A 25238-nucleotide genomic window follows, 5' to 3' on the forward strand; every position below is an offset into this window, starting at 1 on the left:
AATTCTGGAAATTCAGAAGCCAGAGAAGACAGGCGGGAGCTCAAGTTCTTGGAACCAAGGAGAGACACAGGCCTCTAAGAAAGCTAACCGGGCCCTAGGAAAGGAGAAAAGACTTTGAAAGAGAAGGATTTGGACTTTAACCCCTGGCTGCACTTGTGGTGATTACTGAAATGAAATGAAGGCTGCTTCCAGAGACCCCCAAGGAAACTGAGCCAAATATAACATTACATGTATATTCATGTTTTACTTAAAATATATACCACTATGCCATACTGTCTTTTGCATACATTACACCATTAGCATTTTTTATCCTAACTGCTGAAAGCTCTTTAGAAAGCATATTTGATTTATATTCAAACAATTCTTGGGTAGAAGGAGGAAGTTTACAATTATCTGAGTCAGTGTGAAGTATATGACATAATAGGGCAAGTTATTCATTTCAGAAGAATTTGAAAGATTCTTCTATTTGACTTGGAAATATGTGGCTTTTCTCCTCTCATAGCTATTTTTTCTTATGTTTTTAAACAAATACTAAAATTGTTTTGATTTCTTCATCTTGCATTAGCTTATCAATGGAAGGAAATCCAGCATAATCAGAGGAAAAAAGCCATTCTTGGACTAGTTTGAGTAGATAATCCATATGCAAGTCTATTTCTTAAAGGTATATCAAATCTTTCATACAACCTTCACTTTTATTCCTGGAACAATAACTATTAGCTATTTTACTGACTAAAAGCTACATAGTTTCTATTTCCTTTACATATGGGGATTGGAGTACAGTAAGGATAGATAAGTGGTATAGTAGATAGAGCTCTGGCTTGGAGTTAGAAAGATCCAAGTTAAAATATGTTCTCAGATTCTCACTTGCTGTGTGACCTTGAACAAGTCACTTAAGCCCTATGTGCTGCTGCTTCTTATCTTTAAGAAGAGATGGAGGAAAGGCAAATCACTCCAGCATCTTTGCCAAGAAAATCTCAAAAAGAGTCATGAAGAGTTAGTCATGGCTGAAACAACTAAGCAACAATAATATAAGAGTGCAAAGTGAGAGGAAGAATGACTTTTGCCAAGTTGCTTTGGGGATGAATAAAGTGGTTCTATTCCCTTAATTGACTTTCCCAGAAACATAGAACTAGTGAATGTCTAAGGACAGATTTGAACTAAGGTCTTCCTGTTTTCAGGTCAGAACTCTATCTACTTGGCCATCTAGTAATTTTTAATAAATAATCAAAGATCTATCCTTAAAAGGAATGCCTTGCCAAGGAATAGCAAAGATATCAAATTTATATTAAATTTATTCCTCAGTCTCATAGAGATTATAATTATATCCTCATTGACATACTTATCACCATCACTATCATCACCATCATCCATCATCATCATCATCTTCACTATCACCATCATTATGTGTAAAGGCTGAAATTCTCAGCAGATGCAATTGGACAACCTAGCACTTGAGGCTAATTACCAATTGGACTATACTCTACTAACACATGCTTGGAGGATGACCCTACTCAACTATTCTGTGCTGGCTCGATCTGTGGGTGTGGACAGAGAAGGGAGAGAAAGATCAGAGGGTGGAGTAGGACAAGCAGGATCATTCTTTGGTGGTGGAGAGAGAGAAAGGAAGTGTGTAGATTTATATATTTAATCCCCTGACAGCGACCCCAGAAGACCAAGAATAAAGACTTTTGCTTATCCTGACTCCGGCTGATTCTAAGATATCCAGGGTACTAATGCAGTCACAACAATTATGACCATTATCATCATCGCCATCATCATCACTACCTTTATTATTATCATTATCACTATAATTACCATCACCATCATTTTCATTATCACTATCACCATCATTACCATCATTCCACCATCATAATCATCACCATCTTCATTGTCTTTATTATCATCATTACCACCATTACCACCAGCACCAATTCATCATCATCATCATAGCATCATGATGTAGTAGGTTGTGATCCAGTAGAAGACTCAGGAAATCCTGGATTCAAGACCTGTCTCTGGAACGTACTATCTATCTAACTGATCCTGGAATGACACAAAGCAAATCAAGGGTGCACCTGAAATTAAAGTGCAGAATTCCTAACTTCTGATTACGTGTCTGACTGCAAGATCTTTCTAAATCTCACATTATATTTGTATAGTCTATGTAAAATATGACAAGATTGAACAATGACTCATAACCAAAAGATTTAAGATTCTTCATAAAACAGAAAAACAAATCCCAGCACTTTGGGGTAGATAGGACCAGTATTATTATTCCCACTTACAGGTAAGGAAATGGATACTCTGAAAAGACTATATCCATTATTATTTAGCTAGCCAGACTTTGAAATCAAAGTTGAACCAAGTACTGTAGTGCTAAAGTTCAGATTGATCTGAGGTTGATGAAGAAAGCTAAAGACAACAGCAATAAAACATGTCTAAGCTATGTTATGGAAAAGGTAAGGCTAAAGAATGGGTATCCTTTTCAGGATGGATGGGATAATTATAATGGACATTGGAGAGAAGGAATAAAAGTCTTCAATTCTTAAATGTTGCTTCTCTTTTCTCTGCTTAGAAGAATGACATTTGGGGTCATAGAGGGGAAAAATATAGATGGCTAAGGAGTAGTTGATGCTTAAGATGAATAAGGTGCTGGTAAGAGATCATCTAGTTGTCTATGATTAGTGCAAGTCACATGACCCAAGTGACCTACATTGTAGGTAATGAATGAAGGAAGAGATATAGTTGCTGAGCCATTGCCAATGATATTTGAAAGGTAATGGAGAATGGGAGAGGTACTGCAGGCTTAGAGAAGGGCAAATTTATTACTCTGAGTTATTGGCTACTTACTTTGAGTTTATTTTTTGTCAAAATGTACAATATGTTATTGAAGAAGTTGTTAGTGAACATGAGGAAAAGGAATCATAGTTAGAAAGAGCCTACATGGCTTCATCAGGTGCAAGTTATGTCAAAGATCCTCGTTGTTGTTGTTGTTGTTGTTGTTGTTGTTGTTTACAAAGTAGATCAAAAAGTCTACTATTGCAAAGTATTTGATAAAATATCTCATGTAATCCTTGGAGGAAAAAAGTTGGGAAAGATGAGGGTTAGACAATGGTATAATTAGATGGGTTTTGAAGTGGGTGAACCCCAAAAGTAGTTATTAATGTTTAGATGTCCACTTACAAGGACAGCTATAGTAGAATTCTGAAGAGATTTGTCTTTGGTTTTGTGTTTTTTCTAAATTAACATGTTTATCATCAACATGTGAATTAGGAATTTGAGCATTGTTTGGCATCCTGAGGCTTGTAGTTCAGAGAGACAAATGCTTAGCTCTTAGTCCTTAAAGCAATTTGGTACTATCTTGATTTTTGATCCAGAACTTAGAATTGAGTCATATCCAGGAGTTCTCAAAGGGACATACATTATCTGTGAGCAACTAAATGAGAGGGGAGAAAGGGGAACTTAACAGAGGAGTACCAGCAGCAGGAGATAGCCTCTTCATTCCTTTCTAGAACATAATATTCTCAGTTGGAAAGTACCACCGTCTGAGGGTCAACAGGTAAAAAATGAAACTTAAAGGAGAAAGTGAAAGGAGAACAGAATAACATAAGAGAAGTGAAATTATGAGGAGAAATATTGAGCTCTTACACATATTTCAGCAAAGAAGACTTGAACTGAACTATTGGTTGTATCTACTTCTTCAAGGGCTGGTGGAAGTTATTTCACTCCATGTAACAAAAATTCTTCTCTTACCCAAACCTACTATATCTGTGCCTAGTTCAATAATACTTTAATAGATTTAAACATTTTATATATTCTGAAATTTGCTTCAAACAAAGAGACCAGGGTTAATTAGAGATAATTATTAGCTTAAATTAGGGCCAAATCTCTGCCTAAATATAAGGGATTTTCTTAAATGGGGGATATGAGTTATTGTGTTTATCTTTCTAACTTACCATTTGAGATAAATTATATGAAACCATAGAGAAGAAGGCCACATGGACCCGAAGGATATCTTCTCCTAGGCTAAAAAGTGCCCTAAATCAAAACAGACAATTGGATAACTAGGCATAACTAATTAAGACTTCAGAAATAAACCAGTAGGGAAGAGACGATAATGACAAGTACCATTTTGCCAACTTGGTAAGCCACATATGCAGTTTGAGATGTTTAAGAGACAATTGGAAATATAGACTGGAAGTTAGCAAAAAGGTTTAGGACTGGACAAATAGATCTAAGCGTCATCAGCATAGAGATGATAATTGGATTCATGGGAGTTAATAAGTGAAATAATATAGAGTAAGAAAAGAAGAGTTCTGTAGGAAAAAAAATAAGTCCAAGAGAAATAGAAGGCTGTTGAAAATAAAAATCTGAAAACACAAAGCATTCTTAATGACAAAGGAATTTGGAGTCACTTTTAAAAGAATGATGTGGCTGCATAGGGAGCTCAAGCGCTAATTTAGAATTTTTAAGTGCAAAGATGAAAGCAAATTTAAATAATGGAGAATAAATAAATGTGGTTCATAATTGTAAGAATTGTTTGCTGTGCTGAAGCTCAGAATTAAAGCTTTAAAAAAGGAAACACAGCCCTCATAAACATTGGCCTGTGAGCTTGACTTTGAATCTTGGCAAAAATTCTAGAATACAGAATCTAGAAAAGAATTCTTTTTTTTTTCTGAAGAAAAACAGGAAACTATGAATGTTGACTCTCAGAAAATTGTAATTGTCCTTCTCAGTGTATCAGTTCTTTGTGTATTAGTGTTTTTCTTTGTTATAAAGGAATATCTAACTCCTGGGTGGGAGGTCCATTCAGAAATAACTTTTTAAAAAAAGGCATCTATTTAATGGCTAAATGACACATTCTGTGGGAAAAGAGACAGGGGATTTTAGTGGACTGTAATCTCATTATGACTCAACAGGGTGATACGAAAGCCAAAAAGGCTGCATTAAGATAATCATAATTTCCAACATGAAGAAGATGCTAGTCCTCCCTTAGTGAGGTCATATATAGAATATTACGTTCAGTTCTGGGGATCACATTTTTTAGTAAGGACTTTGACAAATTGGAGCTCATCCAGAGGACATCCAAGATAAGATCATGAGGATTAGATGAAAAAAAAAGAATATCTTTGCCTCAAAAAGAGAACATTTAGAGGGGATAACACTTTCAAATATTTGAAGGACTGCTATCTGAAAAAGGAATCAAATGTATTCTGCCTGGAGGACAGATCTAGGAACAATTGTAGAAAATTGCCAATAATTAGATTTCAAATTGAAAAACTTCCTTGCTTCTTTGGAATTAGAATTTGTCTAAAGTGAAAAGAGTTGCCTTGGGCTAGAATAAATTCCACATTTTTATAGATTTTAGAAACTCTATGGTCACTTCTGTTTGTCTTTCATTTTTGAAAAGCATCAATGACATCATTGGGTGGTCTTGATTTGTACATGAATTGGAGTTAATTGAGGCAGAATGGCTACTAAGCCATCAGCCTCATTCTTTCTTCCAGAGTCATCAAAGTCCAATATCAAGAGAAGTCAGGTTGACTGGTGACGGCTGGAGGATGATCTCCATTGTATTAGATGTCTGATCAAGTTCTTAGTGCTCCATTGTGCCTCCTTTAGGTCCTTTCATGACTCTTGGAACAAATTACTCTCATTCACTCATTCTACTATTGTAAGTCTTCAGCTATTTGGGGTAGCACCCTGCTAACTCACTGACAGAATTAAGACCTATTGGTTACTTTAAATCTGGATTATCCCATTTTGCTGAGATGGGTTTCCAGGGTGTGAGCACTGGGCATGATACAACTTCTTGGATCCACAGATGAGAGTTGAGTGACAAGTGTGCACCAAAAAGTAAATGAGCAGCCCTTAAGAGGATTCAACAAGCTCTCACCCAGAGGTGTTAGTGGTCCTTGAACATGCCATGCATTCCAGTCACTCATAGGAGGTTGTTAGGATCCTTACTGGGTGGTAAGTAGATACTTAACAATTCTCTAGCTTAGAATTCACACCTTTAGTTCACACCATTAAAAGGAGTTTACACCTTTAGACTTCTAAAAGGAGTTTACACCTTTAAAGGAGTTAACACCTTTAAAAGAGCTAGCTCATTGGTTGAAGGAGTTCCTACAAGCTTGTGGAGTACCCACAAGCCCATTCTCTGGGAGGATAAAAGGAGTCAAGACTCAGTGGGGAGGGGCAGTCTGGAAGAAGTCAGTCTGGAAGAAGTTAGAGTCTGGAAAGAGTCTGGATTGGGTCAAGGAGAAGACTTCCCACACTCTCAGAAGCAGAGTCTGATTCCCACACTCGAGGAGATTCAGAGTCAAGATTTCATTCCCACATCTACTTTTGTGCTGCTGGAGGGTTTGGATTCAGAGGGAGTTAGAGACTGAAGCTGGCTGGAGACATTCTGACAGGAAAAGATTCAAGACTTTGAAGGACACAATACAGAACTGAAAGGAAGGCTGCCTCCCCAGAAGCTCCCCAAGAAATCCTGTTCCCAGAGAAGGATCCCAATCTAGAGACAACAAAACTTTACAGGAGGTATATGAAGGATTCAGGATTTGTGTAAGAATTAGATGATGTAACATCTTAGGTTTCTTCCAGCTCTGAAATTTGATGATTTAATAACTGCCAGGGACTTTAATAGCCAAGAGGTATAATTAATGGGGTTGTATCATGGAAACATCATAGAATTATACAATTGTAGACAACCTCACAGCAGAGAAAGATGTTGTAGTGAGGGAAAGGCAGAGGGCAGAAGTGGATACAGATGATGACCACAGATAATGGATACCTTGTTGATCTCATTGTTAAGTCCTTGTCTGGTGTGACCAAAGCTTGAGTATGGATAATTAGCAGAAAAACAAGGCTAGAGTACTTACTGTAATTCAGATTGCAGCCTCTTAACCTAATGCACTTTTCTCATTATCAGTCAGTGGAAAAGAATGCTCTGTCCCAGTGTTTTGCCCAAGCTAGAGCCAATCTATAGTATGAAGTGCAGGGTAGAATCTAGAGAGTGACGGGAAAGTCTCTCAAATGAGGCAGAGCCAAATAAAGCATTCACACTATAGTCACCACTTGTGTTTACCCTACAAGCTTCATTACCCAAAGGTCAGAGCCAAAGAGAATTGGATAATGGGAAACACAAAAGCAAAGGTCCTATTATAGGATTTAATAAGAGTGACAAGCCAAATAACCTGCAAATGAGTTAAAATATTAGAATTGGAAGAGACCATTGGGGATCATCCAAACCTTTCTTAGGAAACTGAAGCCCAGAGAAGGCAGTTTCTTGTGCAAGATTGCTCAGATTGCTAATGATGGAGCTAGAACCACATCATAGGTCCCCTGATTCATTAAGCTACTTCTTTTTCCACAATACCCCAGCTTTAACAACACAGTGAAGCATCTTACTTAGGGATTTAGATTTTGTTTCCTTCTTCACATTTCTGATTAAATACTTGTGAGGAAAAGCCAATATTTAAAAAGAGGAAATCTATATTCTAGAATGCATGATATAGGAGAAAAATAGGTATGATTTTTTGATTCAATTACAGTTAGGAAATACAGATTTTAAGATATTTAAAAATGGTAATAGGATCTGCTTTTAGAAGAAGTCAGCCCAAGACAAATGAAAAGTCCTTAAGGATGAAACTTGGACAACTTCCAGAGAGAAAGGGGAGGGGCTAGCACAAAAGAATGATGCAGATTCACATGGCACCCAAAGGTAAACATTAGTATTTTTTTTTAAAAAGTACAGAAAATGAAGGCAAGTTCTGGTAAAGATAAATTGAATCTCAAAAGATATAGTCCTATTAAACATATTGTCAGGAGTGCTAAAGTTTAGGAATGGACTTCAGAAGAAAGGGAGAATAATAAAAGGGATTGTTTTTTTTTTCTTTCCCCTTAATTTTAGAAATAGAAGAGTATCAAAGAAGTTAGAGGCTTAAACAAAAAAGGGAGGGGGTTTTCAAATAGAAAAGGAATTAGATTTTTTCTGCTTGAGCCCAAGGGGCTACTAAACAGGGCAAGTTGTGAAGAGGCAGATTTAGCTAAGGTAATACTTTTTTGCAATCAAGGTAGTCATATGTGAAGCTGGCTGTCTAGGGGCGGTAAGGATCTGCTTTACCTAGAATTCTTCAAATTGACACTAAATGGATATTTGTTGGGGGATGCTGTAGAGAACTTCATTTCAACCATGAATAAGATGAGACATCCTCTCACATCTCTCTAATCTTGAGAGATTCAGTGATTCTACTCCACTAACTAGTTTTTTGACCTTGGCATATCCTTTTATCTCTAGGACTTTCAGTTTTCTCAATTGTAAATTGATGAAATGGGACTAGATTATTCTATTACTCCTGTCAGTTCTACATCCTATGATTCTAAGTGTCATTCTGGAGTCAAGACTCATCTTCCCAGTTCAAATCTGGCCTCAGGCATTTATTAAGTGACTTTGCACAAGTCACTTAACCCTGCTTGTTTCAGTTTCCTCATCTATAAAATGAGCTGGAGGAGGAAATGGAAAACAATAGTTTTGTCAAGAAAATCCCAAATGGGATCATGAAGAATTGGGCTTGACTGATATGACTAAATAATTTCCTACTAGTCATTACTACTCCCTTATTTTTAAATGGATGCCATGATTTCACAAGCATGATCAAATTGGATTGGACACTGATGTCCTCTCTCTTCTCTGCTCATCCAAAGCCTCTTCCTGGATCTCAAGTCCCACTTTACTCTATAAACTCTAATTCTCATTGGGTGCCCTCTCATACCTTAAGTCTCACCAAACACTTCTCCCATATTAACACTGAAAACCTTGCATGTTGATAGTCTGGGAAGGAAAGGAACCCATTTCACAGACAAGACAAAAATCTTGGTGAGTACAGGTAGGAGATGTCATTCTTTTATAGAACTGTGGATTGTTATTTTGTTGTTGTTTTAAATCAGATATTCTTCATTCTTTAGATTCATGCTTTGTTCTTTTTTTAATGGCTCACATAGAAAGGACATGAGTAGGATAAGGTTCTGAATCAATTTCTGACTGGATATTATATAGGCAGATGTCCTGCCTCATAGGAGTCTATCTGGGGCTTCTAAGATGATGAAGCCATTCCTGTTTTCTAATATAACGATGATATTGATTGACAAATTCAGCTCTTGAGACAGTCTCTAAAAATGAGCCATTCACTGAAATGGCAAATCAGCCTGTGGACCAAGTTTTTTTTTAGTTTCAGATATAGTCTCTGCAGGATGCAAGATATAAGTTGATCCAAGAAAACATATTTTCCCTGGCCACATTTCCCAATGTGTGTATTCTCCAACTTTTTCAATGCCTCTTAATTCTAGTATCTTCTCTTCCTTGATTATTTCTGGTCTATTCTTATATAGCTTGTTTATACATAGCTGTTTAAATGTTTTCTGTAAGATCTAGGGGCAGGGGCTGTCTTTTGCCTTTTATTGCTTGACACAATGTCTAGCATATAGTAGACATTTAATAAACTTTTGTAATTCGACCTTTGTTTTCAGAGGATCAATGACATCACAAGTGATGTCTTAACTTGCGTGTGAATTGAATTTAAGTGAGACAGAGTTGTACAAAGTCATCAGATTCATTCTCTCTTCCTGAGTCAAAGATGTTCAGTGGCAAGTAATACTAATTTTTGTATTTTTTACTGGCTATATACTCTATTTTCTTACTAAGTTACTAGTAATTCTAGGTTAATTACTAGTAAACTAGTGGAATAGGTTAGGTTCACAAGACACACTGAGTTACACTATAGTGTAGTTACATATACATACATACAACACATACAATGTGATACATTGTATATATATATATATATATATATATATATATGTATATATATATATATTTGTATGTAATACATTGTGATTTACATTGACTATTGTGTCTTATAAGTTATTCCTGAATAAGTGATATTTTCTTAGGCCAGTACTGGCCTAAGTACTGATGGCCCAAGAATCCGTGGATCACCTAGGTGACTTTGATGTCTAACCAAGCTCCACAGTGCCTGCTACAGGTGCCTTCATGGCCACTGGAACAACTTGTTCTCCTCTGTCCATTCTGTGGGGAACATCTTCAAATGCTTGAGGTAGACATCTCCCTATCTGAACAATACATTTGAGGCCTGTTGGTTACCTGGTTTAGCCTATCTGTTGGGACAATTTATCAAGGTTTACTGCTGTATGTACTATAGGTTCTTGGACCCACAGGGGAGAGTTGGGTGAAGGTGGGCACCAAAGGTGGGTGAGTAGCCTTGAAAAAAACCTTGGCAAACCCTCATATCAGAGGTTCTGATCCTCCCTGAACATCCTCTATGCCCTCAAATAAATAATTGACTGACTGATTGGTGTTCCTGTAAAAATAGACTCCACAAAAATTCTCTGGCTACATGCAGGTCTATGTCTGATCCTACACGTTCCCTGGTCATACATACTCTTTATGTATGTCTGTGTCTTCCAGTCATATTGTTACTCTTGTGTGTTCTCTAAGTTTTATTAAATATTCAACGTGTCCTCTCCCATTGATGCTATATTAATCTATGGCTGAATATATCTTATATGAGATGAGGGGACCTTTTATTTTTACTTAACTTATTATGAGGTTTAGTTTTTATTTTGTTTTTTGCTTTGAACTAATGAATCTTCTGATGGGTTGGTAAAGGGGAATGCACTGGTGGGGCTTGTGGGATTTAATACTGAATTGCTGTATTGGCCTATAGAATACCTTGTACCCTCAGGGAGTTTCCTGGAGGTCCATGAGAGAGAGCAGCCTTTAATCATCTATCAAACAGAAATATTGGGGCCAATGGGGAGGAAGAAGTGGAGTAAGGAAACTGCTAGAAGAAGAGGCTTCCCTGATTCATCTTGCTATAGTTTATGGATGCTATAAACATACCTTTCCCTTCTATAATAGAGCTAATGTGGTCTAGAGTTTCCTGCCCCCGGAAGATCTCACTCCTTCTATTCTAGGAGAAGAGGGTTAAAGCAGCTGCAGGTTTTTAAAGCTTCAGCATTAATACGCCTATAGCAATGGTGACTTGGACATCAAGACACAGCATCTTTTGTGATTACTCAAGGTTCATATTATTAATTCGCTGTGTCTGTTCCTCTATATTAAGGCAACTAAGTAGCACAGTGAATTAGGAAAACCTGGATTCAAAATTGACTGCAGACACTTGTTCTTTATGTGATTCTTGGTAAATCACTTAACTTCTGTTTGTCTCAGTCTAACCAACTGTAAAATGGGAATAATGATAGCACCAAGTGAGATAATAAATGAGAATCTTTCAGCACAGGGCCTAACACATAGTATATACCCCAAAACTGTTTATTCTCTTCTCCCCTCCTCTAACAGATGCTAGACAATCAGAGTTCTGAGAACAGGACTGCCCTGAACTCGAAACTTTTCATCAAGAAGTGGAAGACATCAGGATGTGTATTACTTTAGGAAATGGGAATTAAGATTTTATAAGTGTATCATTTTAAATCACTGAATTGTGATAATGGGATTAATATCGACAATGGTTATGAGGAAGACAATTAGAGGCAAGAAAGGCTTGAACATTAATTCAAATATTGAGGAACCCAAAAAATGCCCCTGGAGACCTGAATCTAGAATGAGAATATTACATTTATTAAACATTTGCACTGTTGAGAGCATTAGGTTAGGGACTAGAGGACATAAAAAAGGTCAGCCAATGTACTCACCATTCTTCCCTTGCTAGAGCTTATAGTCAATTCAAAAACTAAGACATAAACACAGACATAACTATAACATATATATTATTGCATGCTACATTAGACAGATAGACAGATCCTGAGATATCATCTTGTCCATACCCAAATTACAGTTTAAGGAAAATCCATATAAATAATAAAGTTCTAGAGTCTGGAAATCAAGTCTTCTGATTCCCAATCTAGCATTTTTGTGTTATATCATAATACTTGTTCCATAAGGATAGGGACCAGACCTGTGGTTTCTTTGAATAAGAAAACTCCTTTTCTAGTGTATGCTGACCCCTCTATAACTATAAATCTATAATATTTACTAGGGATTCTAGGAATTAAGTGATTTCCCATACTGCTTCCTCTTTGTGATTGTTTAACTAAAAAAACGGGGAGATTCATGTGGTAGCAAGGAAGGTAGCAGTTAGGCTCCAGCCCTCCTAAAAATTTGGTTTCTCATTCTTCTTTATTGTTTTTAAGTTTCCAGTCCCATCCGATTGTAAAAAGTAATTCATTTGGATCCTCTTCTGTTCCAATCAGTATTAATCAGTTTGAGATGATTCCACAGGAGCAGTGATTATAACTTCTGTATTTTAGGCCCCAGAGCTGTGAGTTGCAGATTGTAAGTTCACTTGCTTAATCATAAGAAGTTATCTAGAGCCTTCCACCCTTGTTTTTCAAACTCAGCATGATGGAGGTGGCCCAATTACATGAAAAGTCTCCCGACTGACTTTTTTGTCTCTTGACAATTCTCTCTTGTGCAATATGAGCAGGTTCCCATCTTATAACCACTTAGTCAATGGAAATGCCCTATGCTTTACCCAATCCAAGACCCTTCCTGCTGACATCTGATTTCTAGCTGATGCATTACTTTTAGCTTATGAAGCAAGTTCTAATGATCAATGGGGCGTTATACTTTGTAGAGCCCTTTTAGAAGGTTCAAATATCACATTTTGTATCAAGACTTATAAAAATAAGGACACAGAAGAAGGGAGCATCTCAGATTGTGAGAAAGATTTGAGGTCCCCTTCATTAGAGAGGAACATGGATCCTTTTAATAAAGTGACATTGGCTCAGAGCTCTGTGTCAGTCTTTTATTGCAAATTGTACAATTTTAATCCTTACATTACCATAGTTTCCTATCCTCTTTACCACTTCCTATAGTGTTTCACTGTCAGCCACCTATTAACTATGATGGACTTAATATTTTTCTAGGAACATTTGTATAGGGAATTTAGGCTTCCTTTACCTGGACTTTGAGAAATTTTTAAAAAGATTTTCAATTTTATGGTTATTGCTCAGCCATGTCCAACTCTTTATGATCCGATTTGGCATTTTCTTGACAAAGATACTGGAGTGGTTTCCCATTTTCTTCTCTAGCTTATTTTACACATGAGGAAACTGAGGCAAACAAGGTTAAGTATTTGTCTAGGCTACTAATAAGTATATGAGGTCAGATTTGAATTCAGGAAGATGACTCTTCCTTACTTCAGGTCCAGTATTCTATCTACCAAGCTATTTACTACCCCAATATTTTGGTAATATTTCAATTTAGTTCTATATAATTTATGTATTTAAAAACATTATTCTGAATAGACTATCAAGGGATCCAGGAAACAACAAAGGTAAAAATCTCTACACTTAACTGAAGTTCTTAGAACTCAAAGAAATGGAGAGCGCTTCATTAATCAAATGAGAAAGTAGCAGTAGAAGCTTAGTTTCTTTTAGAACTTTTAGAGCAGGGGAGAATCCCATGGGACAGGGATAAATGCTCTTTTTTGCCCAGTATTCAAATGGAGATGAGTCCATTTTTTCTTGCCCAGTGCATCTCTCAGGAAGGAAAATGAATGCTAGAAGTGATCCTATGAGGAAGAGTAATTGGATAAAAATCCCTAAGTTCTTGAAAGAGGACTAAGAGCTTCCTGATGGATTCACTAAGGCCCACTGGGCCCTGAGATCTAATGGCTTCATATTCTGGCCAGAACCATTAACTTTTAAAGTTTGGTTCATTCAGTTCAGATGAAAGAATTGGGCAGATGAACATGGGAAAAGTACTTTTAGCTGGACAGAAACTTACAGATGGGGGGAATATTTCCCCTTCTGTCAGGGTCGACAGTAAGCCTCTCTGCATTTTCCTGATCCTCCTGAGCACTTAAGCCAAAGGACAGCAGTCAAAGAGAATGAGATGGCAAGGAGAGGAAAATTCCACAAGGCATAAGAGGAAAATTTCCAGGATGAACAACTGAACAGATATCGTAGGGACCATGGGCTGATGAGGTTGCACCTCCCCTAGTAACAGCAGATGCATTCTGTCAGGGCCCCCTATCCTGGCTACTCTGAAAACCAAGAGGGTATAACCCTTTACCTGAACTTACTATCTCCTCTAGGAGGCTCCTCTGGCACTGCTGCCTAAATAAATCAATTAATCAATTATTTTAAGTGCTTCCTAAGTTCCAGAAACAATACTGAACACTAACAACAACAAAACAACTAGCTTTTATATGCTACCCTAAAGGACCCAAAGTATTTTCCCCATATTATCACATTTTGTAATGGGAATACAAAGACCCAGGAATATAAATAAACTGTCCCTGCCCTCAAGGAACTTATATTCTATCAAAATACAATATAGATGTGTACTTCTGTATATATATATATATATATATATATATATATATATATATATATATATATATGTGTGTGTGTGTGTGTGTGTACATACAACTCACACATATATACACATATGTACTTATATTCTATCAAAATATAATATGGATGCATACACATGTATATGTATAGGTGTAGGTACATACAACTAATACATATATATATATATATACATACATACATGTACACAAAAGTATATATACAACCAAAATATATATGCATATATACAAAAAAACTATCATGCACATACATGCATATATATACAACCGATATACATACATATATACATGTGTGTGCATGTACACATACAAACTAATATGTACATGCACTTATAAATCCACACATAAATATGAAATAAGTATAAGGCAGCTTGGAGAAAGGTGATGGTTTTTAGGAGTTAGGAAGTGCCAGAAAAGATAGCACTTGAACTCAACTCTGAAGGAAAGTGGAGATTTTAAGAGGCAGGTGTGAGGGGAGATGGTATTCTGGTACAGGGGACAGCCCATGCAAAAGCATGGATATGAAAGATGGTATTGTCATGTGCAAGACATAGAAGAAAGGACAGTTTGTTGGACTGTAGAATGTAAGAAGTAGAGTTATGTAAAAAGATTAGACATGTAGTTTGGAGCCAGTTTGTAAAAGTCAGTCCATATGAAATATGAATTTATTGAATTTTGGTCTTGATTGAATTGTCACACAGCCTGAAAAGTCCTAGTTTATTTCATGTGATGCAATGCAGATATTTTCAGAATAGAAATGCAGGAATTGTGAAAGTTATGGTGTTAAAGGGCTTTGGGCAGAAGGGGAAGAAAAAAAACGAGAGATAGATATAATATGGAAAGAGCTCTAAAATTGCTCAACACTATTTCCTGGGCACCAGTGAGGATATGGAGGAATTCCCTTTAATTTTTGTTCTTTACAATTCTATTCCTGTTAAGATCCAAGTAATCTAATCTAAGCAGAAGCCTTTTGGGTTTTTATAAGGTCAATTATTTCCTGTTAGAAGCTATGAAATAGAGTATTTGCTTCTTGGTTTATTGGAAATAACTTGGTTTATTCCCCTTCTATTGACCTTCCCCTGTGGTCCATCACCACAGTTTTCCATTGACAAAGCAGAATGAATAACTGAAGGAATTAATTATCGTGCTTTCTGGTTGACTCAATTCTCCCAGTTATCCATCAGGGACAAGACAGAAGGAAATGATTTTCCCTTTCCATTCTTCAGAGGTATAACAGTTATAAAAGGAGAGACTATTTTACTAAAGGCCCATTACCCCAGGAATCATGGAATTTTCAAACAAGAAGAAAGTAAAGATGTCATCAGATTCACTTTCCCCATTTTATAGATGAGTAAACTGAGGCACATATAGAAATGACTTTTCTAAGATGGAAGAGCAAGTAATAATGCTAAGACCTCTTAAGTCCAATCTCTTATGATTCCAAGAGTGTTAGGAGGAACTGAGTTTAGATCTTGCCTCAGATACTTTCCTGCTTTGTGACACTAGGTAATTCATCTAATCTCTGTCTACTTCAATTTCCTCATCTATAAAATTGGGATAATAATATTGCCTTACTCCCAGGGCTGTTGTGAGGATAACAGGTTTTTCTATCTCTCTGTTTTTGTTTCTCTTTTATTTTGTCTCTCATTGACTGTCTTATATATACATATATGTATATATAAATGTTAATATATAAATATAAATTTACATCATATGTATATACATGTACACATATATGTATGTTATATATGCATATATATGATGTATGCATATTTTATATATATAAATGCTATTATTATTCCACTACATAGAGCTGGATATTATCTTTGTTGTTGCTCAGGAATTTTTCTCTGAGGCCTCATTTGGGGTTTTCCTAGCAAAGATATTGAATGGTTTGTCAATTCTTTCACCCCTTCATTTTACAGATGAGGAAACTGGGGTAAAATGGATTGAATGACTTGTAGTAAGTGTCTGAGGCTGAATTTGACTTCAGATCTTCCTGTCTTTAGGCCTGGGCTACCTATGAGCCACAAAGTGCTGAGTGCTTGACCCTGTGCAAAAAAAGGCAGACTGGCAGATAACACGCATTTATTAAGTGATTACTATATGCCAAGTGCTATACTATTAATCATTATAATCACTGGAGATAGAAGTACAAGTAAAAAGAAAAATCACCCTTCCCCTCAAGAAGCTTATAATCTAATGGAGGTAGATAATACAAAGAAGGAAACTGGAAAGTGGGGAGAAGATATGACACTGAAGTTTGAAAAATCAGAAGCATGTTTTAGGAGGATAATGAATGGTGGCCAGCTTGGACCCCTTGCTGAAATGGAGAAATCATCAATGGGAAAAGGGGGCATCAAAGGGATTTTTCAGGATCAGATACAAGAAATCTAATAGAAACTTAACATTAAAATTCAAACACATCACTCTTCTAACCTGCTCTTTTTCTGTTCGAGGAATCATTCTTCTTTTGGCCACACAAAACCCCACCTTTAGAGTCATCCTTAATGCTCTATTTCTCTCTCCCTTCCCTCTGTCTGTCTCTTTTTATCTTCCTGTGTCTGTCTCTCTTTCTGTCTGTTTTTGTTTCTCTTTTATTTTGTCTCTCTTTGAGTGTCTTTCTTTATCTCTATCCTTCTTTCTATCTCTCTCTGTCTCTATGTCTCTCCCCACCATCTTTCATATTCAATCAGCTGCTGCATCTTTCCAGTTCTTTCTCCACAGTTCTTGCAACTTCCCCTGAAATCTCCACTCACGTAACCATGGCCCTAGTTCAAGCACTTATCACTTCTCATCTGGATAATGGCTTTCTAAATGGTCTCTCTGCTTGGTGGCCTTCCTAAAAGCCCATCCATTCTCAACATCAAAGTGTTGCCAAATCTTCCAAAGTGATGTTCTTGCAACACAGACATGACAACATCATCTCAGGATCAGTAAACTTCAGTAATGCTGTTACTACTAAGGATTCAATCCAAGCTCCTCAGTTGACCTATCAAATCCTTTATAATCTAATTTTCACATGCCTCTGTAGCCTTATTAATATTTTTTTCTTTTTCTTCTGCTTTTTTTGTCCAGCAAAATCTGGTTTCTTACTGTTTTTATATAAAACTTTCCATCTCTTGTTCTCGGTCTTTGCACAAGTTGTTTTCATGTCTGGAATGCACTCTCTCCTCAGCTCCACTTCTGAAACTCTCTGACTTCTTTTAGAATTTAGATCAAGTGCCACCTTCTATATCATTAAAATATATTTTCTGATTCTCTCTGCTAGTGGTTTTGCTGTCTTCCCACCCCAACTCCCATTATCTCATTTATTTGCATATATTTAGGAGAGTTGTGGGACATAATAAATAGAAATATCATCTCAGAACCAGGAAGACAAGTTCAAGTTTTTCCTTTGACACATACTAGCCATGTGACCCTGGATAAGTCAAACCTCTCATTGACCCAGGTAAACTTCCCAAACCCTTAGCTGCAAAGAAAATGTTGACCTGAATTGAGAGGTTTTCTCAACCAGGAGGGCTCTAAATCAACCAAATTGTAGATCCAATCCCTAATCCTATATTGAGAACAGAATTGTTGTGTATCTGCTTATCTACATACATAAGCCTCTAACAGTTACTGGTTTTATGGATTGGAAAAGTCTTTTAATTTACCAGTATCTCAGGAAACTTTCTAGGACTCTGCAGAGTATATAAATATCTGCATTGATGGAGAACATTTTCTCTGCCAATAAAATCATAGGTCAACCATTCCCACGCCTTCCTCCCCAAAATAATCAATTACCAAGCAAACTGCCCTGTGCACTACTTAGAAGCTCCTTCTCTCCTATTTTTAGACCACAAAAATTATGGATTGATCTGTGTTAAGAGGCAGCCCAGAGAAACAGAAAGAACTCTAGCCTTGGATGCTTTTAGATCTAGATGCAAATCTTATACTATAAACCTGTTAGCTGTATGAACCCAGGCAAGTCATTTAAGCCATGCCAGAGTGTCCTCATTTACTAAATAGGAATGGCAGTATCTAGATTAGAATGCAGCTGGTTGGACAGTACTTAGAGGGCCAAGCCTAGAGTCAGGGAGATCTGAGTTCAAATCCAGACTCAGATGCTTATTAGCTATGTAACCTTGGGCAAGTATCTTTCCTCCATTTGCCTCAGTTTTCTCATATAGAACTTGAGGATAATAACAGCACCTACTTCCCTGGTGGTTGTGAAGACCAAATGATAATAATCACAAAGCACTTAGTACAATACCTGGCATATAATAAGAGCTAGGTAAATGTTAGCTATTATTATTCATCTATAAATAGGGATAATCATAGCACCTACCTCCTAGGTTGTTGTGAGGATCAAATGAGATATTATTTGTAAAGTGCTAAACATAGTGCCTGGCACACAGTAAGAGCTATATAAATGGTAACTAGCTATTATGCTTATTTTTATTGCTAATTTATGAAATGGGGTTAATGAGAGGACTACTTGCCTGGTTTATTGTGAGATTCATGAGTTATTTGTAATGTATTTAACACAGTGCCTAGCATATAGTAGTTCCTATATAAATGCTATTGCTACTTCTTCTACTACTACTATTACTATTTTTCTACTACTATTTTTATTATTACTACTACTATTACTACTTCTACTGCTATTACTACTACTACTATATTTCTACTATTATTATTACTTCTATTATGATGATGACTACTACTACTACTATCCTACTACTACTACTGCTACTATCACTACTATTTCTACTATTACTGTTGCTCCTATTCTACTACTACTTCTACTATTACTAATATTACTACTATTATACCACTACTACTACCATTACTAGTATTACTACCACCACCACCACCACTACCACCCCTACTCCCTCACTACTACTATTACTACTACTACTACTACTACTAATAATAGGAAGAGGAAGACAGGGAGGAGAAGGAAGAGGAGAAGGAGGAGGAGTTACCTCACAGGGTTGTTAGGAAGCTCAAGTGGGATTTATATATATATATATATATATGTATGTATGTATATACATATACATATATATAAAGTTTTTTGCAGTTCTTAAGACTCCTTGTAAATATTAGTTACTATTATATTGCTTTTTCCAGACAAGAAATTTGGAAAAAGAAGGGAAAGTATTTTTAGACTTGGTAAGATGCCAACTTCCTTCCTGTCACTTCATAGATCTGTCTGTTCAAAGGGAGTATGATCCAGGTCTAGAGTTAAGGGCAGCTTCCTTGTTACTTCCTTGTTACATTATACTCACATCTCTAGGGGTCAGCAGAGGTAATCTGTCCAGGCTAATTGGAATGGCTTTTTCCTTGTCTGTCCATACAAACAGACAATTCAATGGGACAAGAACGCCGAGTTCCCAGGAACTGATACATACAGTTCCTTTGGTTGTTCAAACAGATACTTATTATGAGATAAGAAATAGGGATGCTGTGCAGACTGTTGGCTGCCCTTGGCCACATGTGGCCAATAGCTCCTACAGTCTAAAATCTCAGGCACTCACTGTACCATAGTGGAAAGATTGCAGGGGCTAGAGTCAAGATTAACTCAATTTTAAATTCTGCCTCTGACACTTCCTGGGAATGTAGTCACAGAAAAAAAAAATGAACTTATATAAATCTCCATTTCCTAGCTTGTAAATTGCCATAATAATAATAGCTCATATTTAAATAGTGATTTAAGGTCCCCATATATTATTTCATTTGAATGAATGAAAAAACATTTTAAAGAAATATTGAGTATATACCAATCATTATGCTAATCTAGGGATATACTAGGAAGAAAGAAAGTAGTTCTTTCTACTACGAAGAACTTGCCTTCAGTGTTTTTGAATTCTAATGAGAAGAGGGAAAGGAAGGTAATAAACATTCATATAGCACTTGCTATGGGGCAGGCATTGTGCTAAACACTTTACAAATATTATTTTATTTGATGCTCTTAAGAACCCTGCAGGGTAGATGCTTTTATTATCCCCATTTTATAGTTGAGGAAGTATGACAGAGGGAGATTCACTTGTCCAGGTTCACAAAAATAGGAAGCATTGAAGGCTGAATTTGAATTCAAGTCTTCCATGAGCAGCTTGACATAACCCATCTAGGAAAAAATGGCAGAATTGATTTGGTCACACTTAATGCTTTTGGAAGTGATTAGAGTGGTGAGAAAAAGGGGTACTATCAGGTTGGTGCAGAGGTTGTAGAGCAGCTGTCTGGAATAAATCTTTCTCAAAATAGTGGTCTGTAAAGGTAATCACCTATTGGAAGAGTGAGGTCTTACAACTCTTTAAGGCAGGGGTTTTATCTCCATTTTTATCTTATGACTGAGGAAGCTAAAATTTATAAAATTGTCCAATATCACAGCTAGTAAGCCTCATGGTTTTAAATCTTGTTCTGCAAACATTAAAATACTATACAAATGTCAGCTATTATTTTAAGAAATCATAATATTAGACTTGGGAAAGAAATTACTGATCATAGAGGAACCTTCATTTTATGGATGAGGAAATTAGGGCTAACTAAAAAGCATTTTCCAAATGGAAAGAACTACTCATGAAGCCAGAGGATCTAGATTACATGGGTGAATGTTGATGATTGAAGTATCTTGTGATAATTCATTTCAACATGAAATAAAGAAATTCAATTTCCTTAACTATCAAATAAGGATACTATTCTAATACTGCCTAATTCACCGTCTCATTGATAGGAAAGCACTTTGTGAGTTTTAAATCATAACAGAAATCTAAGTTATTATTTTCATTACTAGCAGATAGTTCTAGAATGAATATTGTCATACTATCCTAGTCTAAATTTGGTATAGTAGAGATATTCCATTGGAGACAAAGTGTGGGGTGGAACCTGGCTCTGCCATTAGTATTAGCTTTAGCTAGTGGTCAGTTATTGTTACAAAGTGCTTAGAATCTCAGAATGTATGCTTAATACATTGAATCCTTCTATTATCCCTGTAGGGTAGGTATTATCTCATCTGGAGGCTTTTGGAATAGTTAGAGGGTGATAACTCCTGTGGGATGTTTTCTTTTTCATGTTAAAATTCTAAATATAAGATCTTTGGATTTATTTTTTAAACAATTCTGTGCTTTCACAGATATTTGAAACTCTTCATAAGGAACTTCTTTGAAAGAACAGCATCTTTCATGAAACTTAGGGTTTTAGAGCAGTGATCTCAAATGTTAGGTCTGTGGCCCCCTGGGATCATCATGTTCTGGCCCCAACATGCAGGTAATTAACCAATTAGCATATAAGAATATGATAAAAGAACCTTCTTGGGAGGGTTTAATAAAACCCTTATTCTTACTGATAATTCACTAACCTTCTGTGTATATAGCTGCTCTCATTGACTTTATCTCAAGCTTCATTTCTGGCTCCTAAATGCAAAACATTGATTCCCACCTTCCAAGGTTCAGCCAATTGTAAATTTATTTCCTATACCATGATATCATCTCATTCCCTAATCCATTATTATTCAGCATTTCCCCTATTACATCCTCATCCACCCTTGGTCACTGTGGCTTCCTAAAGTCAGTTCCTTCCAAAGTCATAAGCAAACTCAGACCCAGGTATTTACAATGGCTTTCTCACCATAGGTGCTGGGGGAGTTTGCCATTCAATTGTTTTAATCATGTCCTACTCTTTGGGACCCCATTTGTAGTTTTCTTGTCAAATACACAGGAGTAATCACTCCTGTCATTGTAGACAACAGTTAGTGACTAAAATGTCCTTCCCCCCACATACACATACTGTAAATTTTGGTGGGAAAGTAGATCTAGTTAGCATTCGTTAAGTAGGGATAGATAGGATACATTGCAGATCTCATTTACTACATTATCTTTTTTTTTTTTTTTAGAAACTCAGCCTTTTTTTGAGCTTCCCTAATTCTTGAATACACTTTTAAAATCGATTCCCAATTCTTTTCTTTTCCTTGAGTCTTCATTGAATAGCAACTGCTCTTCATCAAAGTAACTGATGTTTTTCAATTGCTACATCTGATGATCTTTTCAGAAGCTTGATCCTTCCTAATTCTGATGGTCACCCTCTCCTGTAGGAAACTTATTCTCTTTATTCTGCATTTCTGAAAACAATGTTACATATAAAACTCATAATTGGAGACTGGAAATAAGAAATATATACACACACAATAACAATGATCAGTGATAGAATTTATTAGGAAAAAAAAATCAGGGATACTGGCTCTATATCCCAAGGAGGTAAACGTTCTTTCCAGAACTCACATGTGCAAAAACGTTTGTGGCAGCCCTTTCGTGGTGGCAAGGAACTGGAAACAGAGTGGATGTCCATTAATTGGGGAATGGCTGATTAAGTTATGATACATGAATGTTATGGAATATTAATTTTCTATAAGAAATGATTAGCAGGATAATTTCTGAAAGAAAGGCTTACATGAACTAATGCTAAGTGAAATGAATAGAACCAAGAGAATATTGTCCATGGCAACAGCAAGATTATAGGATGATTACTTCTGAAGAAAGTGACTTTTTTCAAATGAGAGTTGATTCAGGCCATTTCCAATGGTCTTGGTTAGAAAGAGCCATCTGCATCCAGATAGAGGCCTGTGGGTACTGAGTGTCGATGACAAGATAGTATTTTTACCTTTTTTTGTTGTTTGTTTTTTTCTCATTTTTTTTCTTTTTGAGCCGATTGCTCTTGTGTAGTATGATAAATGTGGAAATATGTACATGGTTAACATATATTGGATAACTTACTGTCTATGGAGGCAGTGGGGGAAGAAGGAGAGAAATTTGGAACACAAGGGTTTGCAAGAGTGAATGTTGAAATCTATATTTGCATATATTTTGAAAATAAAAAGCTATTTTTTAAAGCAGGGATAGTTATCATTGATCTCAAAGTCAAACTCAAAAAAGATTCAGACAAGAGAGAAATCTACACTATGTCAGCCATATTAATATTGGTTCAGATGTATGTGTCTATGAATTATATGTACATATGTATGTGTATGTAGATGACTATATAGGTATATATGTTTATATGTGGATGTATAGATATGTATGTATGCACACATGTGTGGGTATATATATATATATATATATATATATATATATATATGTATATATATACATATATATACATATGTTTAAATTTATTTGTATATATAAATATATCCTTGCTTAACTATAGCCTGCTTGGGAGAAGGGAAAGAAAGGAAAGAGAAAAATGAATAAAGTAAAACTGCATAGCAGAGAAGAAAAGAAAACCTACAAGAAAGCAAAGATAGACAGTAAAAAATACAATGTCTTCTATTATTATATCTGCTTTCTTGAAATAGAAATTTGTGGTTACATATTTTGAATCCTCCCTGATCTTCCATTGGGCACATCACAATACTGTTTTTTTCTGTCTTTCTTTTTTTATTTTTATTTTTTCTTATTTTGCATTTAAGTTTTAAATGAATAAATACATTAAAAAAAAGAAACCGAAGAATGAGACTATGTGACCAGTAAGGTAGCACACTAGACATTTTCTCTGAATGTATTACATTTCTTTATATAGCATCTTCACTAACTCTTAAATCTCCTCTCTCTCTGAATATATACATACACATAAACTTCTTATAAATGAACCATAAAAAATCACAACAACTTGGAAACAAAATTCTCTCACTTGTTTAAAATTTTCCAATTCAATTTCAATGGGTTTTGAACCTACTTGTTAAAAATATAAAAATGTAACACCTCCGGATTATTTTTCAGGAACAGCTGCTAATTGACATCAAGGAAAATGGAAATTTACTAGCTGAATGTCATCAAAAACCTTTGGATGCATTTGAAAAATGAGCAGCATGGTTTAGTAAATCTGGCAATAAGATATTTCTTCCTTTTGGAGTTATATATTTTTGTAACATTTTTTAAAAAGCTATAATGAAATTAAAACCAAATTTCAAAGTAAAATATAAGAGCCAGGTCTTGGAATCACAGTTTCACAAATTGCTAAGTTAAAAGTTAAAATGGTTAAATTAAAATTTCAAAAATGAGTAAACAAATTAAATCACATTTTGTCATTAATAAATCATGATTAATAATACTTTTAGTGAGCGAAAACATTTTGTCCCTTTAATAAAATATTTAAAAATATTATTTGATCTTTATTACCTTTTTAGATTAAATATCAGTTTAATTACTCTAGTAGGACACACATAACATTTATAAATATGAATATAGGCAATAGGTAAAATCCTGGTCCTGAAGTTAAGAATATCTGAGTTTGACTCTAACTAGCCATTTACCAACTATGTGACACTACACAAGTCACTTAAACTGTTTGATTCAGTTTCCTCAACTATGAAACTATGTCAGATGTGACATAGTTTACAAATTTTGCCCTGACATAAGGAAAAAAGATTTATTTTATGTTTGTATCAAGACAAATAAGCTGTCATTCTACATTCTATTTGGGAATCAGATAAAGTAGAAACACAAATGTATTGCTTTATTTATGAATTCTTAGGATACTTATTTACTAAAATGGATTCCCCCACACCAGCCAAGAATCCTAACTTACAAGGGAAGACTGAAGTTTTTAAAGCTTTCCTGTGGGCTTTTAAAGAATCCTATCTGTATCCATATTTTACATTAAAATTGCAAATCCTAAGCATTTTTAAATCCATATTTTTTGTCAAGTCTAATTGTAGGTGGGGTGGTGATAGTGAAAAGAAAAGGAGTAAAGACTAAGCTTTCAAGAGAAGGGTTTATTGGAACCTTTACCCATATATGATATAATTGTCATTACATAAACTTCTTCTATGTATAT

This window comes from Sminthopsis crassicaudata, chromosome 4 (assembly GCF_048593235.1).
Source record: "Sminthopsis crassicaudata isolate SCR6 chromosome 4, ASM4859323v1, whole genome shotgun sequence".
NCBI lineage: Eukaryota > Metazoa > Chordata > Mammalia > Dasyuromorphia > Dasyuridae > Sminthopsis > Sminthopsis crassicaudata.